General features: G+C 52.3%; 1 pseudogene; it reads right to left on the reverse strand.

Annotated features, from left to right (window-relative positions):
* Positions 1 to 221: 221 nt before the first annotated feature.
* Positions 222 to 2647, reverse strand: LOC125516369 (annotated as a pseudogene).
* Between the last annotated feature and the right edge of the window lie 3024 nt (positions 2648 to 5671).

Consider the following 5671-nt stretch of genomic DNA (forward strand, 5'->3'; position numbering starts at 1 on the left):
CCGAGCTTTTTCCTCAAATGGATGTATCTAGCACTAACTTGGTGCTAGATACATCCATTCCGGGGACAAGATTTTTCGGACGGAGGGAGTAGTATACAGTACTAGAGGCACAATCCTCACTGTACATATACTAGTATACAGGACTACAGAAGCAAGTACACACACACTAATCCGATGGAAATAAGCACTCCGGAATACACAAACATACAGAGGAGAGGGGTCTAGTCAATAATATTCACTGTGACGTGCTTCATATGCTCCGCTACCTCCTTCTGCACCGATGCCTTCAATGTTTCACTTCTACGGGCATCCAACCGAATTTCCTTGAGGCTTTTGAGGGCTGGCAGCCCGGATAATGCATTAAGTTTCCAACACCGACCAACTTGTAGCAGCTCGAGCTTAGGCGTTGCATCTTCTTCGAACAACACTGACTGGACCTTGTATAACCCATCAAGCTGCAGCACCATGAGACTCGGGAAAGATGAGCTCTGGAAATGGAGCTGTTTCCCCGCAAATGACTCCCACTTAAGGCGCAGAACTGAAAGATTAGGTAGAGACCCAATGGCCTGTATGGCATTATCATCTTTCTTCAATTCGGTACACTCTAGCACCAACTTGGAGAGAATCTCAATCTTATGGATCCATTCTGCTACACTGACTAGCATACCAACCAGAGTGAGGCTCACGAGGCTGCTTGGTGGCAACAAACTTTCACCCAAACAAACATCTAACACGTTCCTCTCTCTGATCACGTCCTTTGCTGTAACCGTCAAATATTGAAGTTGATTGAGACCAGCAATGGCAGACCACAACTCATTGCTTGTATAGCTGAGTAAGCCCTCCAAACTCTTTTAGAATAGCCTTTCCATTGCACTGAGAAACATCGATAAAACATAGTACGTGAAGGGCCTTCAGTTTACCAATCCCCTTAGGAAGTATAACACCATCTAGAACCCCATTAGAGAGGTGGCGGTGTAGATTGAATATATCATGTCTATTCAAACCAGCATCTAAAACCTGTGGTCTAAAAAAAAATGTAACATCTGCCTAGGCTACCGGAATATCTAGAATCATCAACTATGTTACACTCTCCCTTGACATTGACTGTTTTGTTCTCATACCAATATGCATGAAGGTGTTGTAGTTTCCAAAGATTAGTGATTGTTGGCAACTGAAATATACTTGTACCTCTAACATCAAGTGTTTCAAGGAGCCTCAAATTCCGCAAAGAATTAGGCAAGCACAAATTATTCTGACATCCTCGAAGAGAAAAGTACTTGAGGTGACAGAGCTGCCCGATTTGATCAAGATGATGCCCTTAAATCTAGTGTGTCTTCCATGTTGACCACTCGAACATACCTCATATTGTCCGAGATGAAAAACGATGTCCACTCTAGGAATGACCATATGTGTGACAAGTCTAGCATCCTCTCTAACAAATCTTTATCCCTTTCCCAATTGTTGCCTATCACAAGATGACGTATTGCACCTTGTGTCTCGTTCAAACAACAACCTTCCTCCAGCGTGAAAACAAGGTTCTCCTCCCTAGCTTTTGAGATGCATATTTCACGGATTATATCAAGAAGTTGGTAAGAGTTGATTTTCCGACTGTAATGGTCTGTCCCTTCCCCTGGCAGGATCATACTCCTATCCAAGAGCTCATCAAAGTACCTCCCACAGAGTTCAACAACAGTCATGCCATGAATATCCCTTGAGTGACCCTCTGCCACCCACCGCCACACCAAGCAACCCCATCTAATTATGCGGTCTTCTGAAAATATGGACAAGTATAAGAAAGCATACTTGAGATGGTATGGCAATCCATCGTAGCTCCTCATAAGAATTGACTTTATTGTCCTAAGTTAAGGATTCATCTCCAATTCATTACTAATATTACCATGTATCTTCTTCCATTCAATACCAGTTTTTGGCTTCATGGCTAGGAATCCACCGATAGTTGATATTGCAAGGGGAAGTTCATCATATTTCTGTAGGGTAAGTCTTGCTTGCTCCAACATAGCTGGGGCTAATTCAATTTTTTTTAATATTGTCCTTGAAGAACAGCAATGGACATAGTTTAACAAAGTTAAATTTTTTAATTAAGAATTACTGTTGCTAATTTAAGAATATGAAATAATATGAACTTGTTTGTCCTTGAATATCTGCGGTGGACATCATTGGACAAAGTTAAACAATAATGTTTCTAGAAGCCGAAGCCCTTTTCCAAAGGGTAAAGACCTGTTCGGGAATCACTACCAGAAATTATCTAGTTGCCGACGGCCTCATCTATGCCGACGGCCCCCGCCGGCATAAATGGACATATGCCGACGGCCAAGGGCAGGCCGTAGGCGTAGAATAGCCGTCGGCATATGTGTATCTATGCCGACGGGGGCCGTCGGCATACTACGGCCGTTGGGACAGCTCGCGGTACGCCTACGGGGACCGTCGGCATAGAAGAGGCCGTCGGCATAGAAAGGGCCCGCCTACCCGATTAGCGGCGACCGTTTGACAGCGTCAAAACTACGCCGACGGGGGATAACGGCGGCCGTCGACATAGAATTGCTAACATCACCGATCCGCGCCGTCGACACGTCATCGATCCGAGGGAGTGAGGGCCTGTGGTGTGGCAGAGATATGCCGACGGCATAGCCGTCGGCATAGTCCTAGCCCATGCTATCTGCCACGTCATCAATCTGCGTGCAATGCCATGTCATCGATCCGTGGGATCGTAGCTCCGTGTGCGCAGCTATACCGACGGCCTTGCCGTCGGCATACCTTTATTTTTTTTATTTTTAGTTTATATATTTATTATTTTGTATTTTTTCACAACATAAATGTGCCTTATCTAAACTAAAAACATGCCCCGATAGTATATCGATTGCCCCCCTCACGGACGTCACTGCCGCCGTGTCACGGAGGGGGGAAACGATCGACATGGAGGGAATCTGGTTAGAGGGGGGATTCGGGGTGGCCTTCGGGGTGTAGCTATGCTACCGAAACATCGCATGGATCCCGATGCATGTGTGAAAGTGTTCTGGCATGCGTAGACGCCCATCTTGGGGCTCCATGGTGTGGCCCCCTCCACGGAAGGCAGAGCCGCCGTCACTTGGAGGGGGTAAGGTGCGGGTGCGGTGGAACCGGAGGGAATCTAGTGTTGGGTTGGGTCCAAACCGTGTTCGGGGATGTTGCTATGGGCTGACCTATCGCAACCAGGCAGAAGAGTCCACCGGTCAAAGCCCGCCCGGCGAAAGTCAAAGGGCTAGATCTACTCGTCAACTAGGATTCGGGGTAGCCTTCGGGGTGTAGCTATGCCACCAAAACATCGCACGGGTCCCGATGCATGTGTGAAAGTGTTCTGGCATGCGTAGACGCCCGTCTTGGGGCTCCGTGGTGTGGCCCCCTCCACGGAAGGTAGAGCAGCCGTCAGTTAGAGGGGGGGATGGTGCGGGTGCGGTGGAACTGGAGGGAATCTAGCGTTGGGTTGGGTCCAGACTGTGTTCGGGGATGTTCCTATGGGCTGACCTATCGCAACCAAGTGGAAGAGTCCACCGGTCAAAGCCCGTCCGACGAAAGTCAAAGGGCTAGATCTACTGGTCAACTGGGATTCGGGGTGGCTTTCGGGGTATAGCTGTGCCACCGAAACATCGCACGGGTCCCGATGCATGTGTGAAAGTGTTCTGGCATGTGTAGACGCCCGTCTTGGGGCTCCGTGGTGTGGCCCCCCTCCACGGAAGGCAGAGCAGCCGTCACTTAGAGGGGGGATGGTGCGGGTGCGGTGGAACCGGAGGGAATCTAGTGTTGGGTTGGGTCCAGACCGTGTTCGGGAATGTTCCTATGGGCTGACTTATCGCAACCAGGTGGAAGAGTCCACCGGTCAAAGCCCATCCGGCGAAAGTCAAAGGGCTAGATCTACTGGTCAACTGGGATTCGCGATGGCCTTCGGGGTGTAGCTATGCCACCGAAACATCGCACGGGTCCCGATGCATGTGTGAAAGTGTTCTGGCATATGTAGACGCCCGTCTTGCGGCTCCGTGGTTTGGCCCCCTCCACGGAAGGCAGAGCCACCGTCACTTGGAGGGGGGGATGGTGTGGGTGCGGTGGAACCGGAGGGAATCTAGTGTTGGGTTGGGTCGTAGACGCCCGTCTTGGGGCTCCGTGGTGTGGCCCCCCTCCACGGAAGGCAGAGCAGATGTCACTTAGAGGTGGGGATGGTGCGGGTGCGGTGGAACCGGAGGGAATCTAGTGTTGGGTTGGGTCGGGGTGTAGCTATGGGTGGGGCTATGGGTGGAACTTATAACGTATGAATTAGTGAACTATTTAAACAGGTCAAATTGCTTGTCCCTGGGCGAGGTGGGACTATTTTTTCGAAAAAAAGTGGTTGCCATCTATGCCTACGGCCTTGCTGTCGGCACCTGGAGGGGGGAAACGGACGCGTGGGGTCTACACGGAGGGGATCTTGCTGTGGGTCTGGCCCGGATGTTGCTCCAAAGTGGTCCTATGGGCTGACCTAACACAACCGGGTGGGGAGGTCCACTGGTCAAAGCCCGTCCATGCAAAGTCAAAGGGCTAGATCCCGTGGTCAAACGCTACAGGGTTAGGCGGGACGGGGGCACTGGGGGGGGGGGTAGGAATGCCACCGGAGCGTCGCACCAGGCCCTCATACATGCGGGGTGGTGTGGTGGCATGTCCGAAGAGGCGGGACGCGTCTCCGGGGCGTGGCCCCCCCTCACGGACGGCGATGACACGGTAGTAGACGTTCTGCGGTAATGATGCGGCGTCAATATTACTAAATACTCGGAGCGCGATAAAATCATAAGTTTTTTTGCACGACGCGGGCACATGTGCTATAGGAACGATGTTATTTTTCATAATTTTTGGTGATGGAGAAGTCTCCGAAAAATTCCCTCTACGCGGATTGCCCTTCTCGCGTCTACGGCTGTGGCCGGCGGCCTCCGGGGGCTAGCATGCCGCCAAATCTTGGGTAGGCGGCCTCTCACAAGTCTGGAAGTGTTGTGGCGGTTGCAAACGCCCGTCACGCGTCTCCGGGGCGTGCCCCCCCCTCACGGATGGTGCAGTTGCCGTCACCTGGAGGGGGGAAACGGACGCGTCGGGTCTACACGGAGGGGATCTTGCTGTGAGTCTGGCCCGGATGTTGCTCCAAAGTGTTCCTATGGTCTGACCTGACACAACCGGGTGGGGAGGTCCGCTGGTCAAAGCCCGTCCGTGCAAAGTCAAAGGGCTAGATCCCGTGGTCAAACGCTACAGGGTTAGGCGGGACGGGGGACCTGGGGGGTAGCAATGCCACCGGAGCGTCGTACCGGGCCCTCATACATGCGGGGTGGTGTTGTGGCATGTCCGAAGAGGCGACACGCATCTTCGGGGTGTGGCCCCCTAATGGACGGCGCCGCCGCCGGCACCGGGAGGGGGGAAACGGACGTGTCGGGTCTACACGGTGTGGATATGTAGCAGTGGGTTTGGCCCGGATGTTGCTCCCAGGTGTCCCTCTGTCGATGACCCCCTCCCCCTTCACTCACCTGACGAACTAAGCTACCCCCGCCCCCACCCCCACCCTCACCGTCGACGACCCCCTCCCCCTTCACTCACCTGACGAACTAAGCTCCAAATCGAGCACGTGATCGAGGGCGGCCATGGCGCTCCCATACCCGCGACC

Source organism: Triticum urartu, chromosome 6 (assembly GCF_003073215.2).
Source record: "Triticum urartu cultivar G1812 chromosome 6, Tu2.1, whole genome shotgun sequence".
NCBI classification, from domain to species: Eukaryota; Viridiplantae; Streptophyta; class Magnoliopsida; order Poales; family Poaceae; genus Triticum; species Triticum urartu.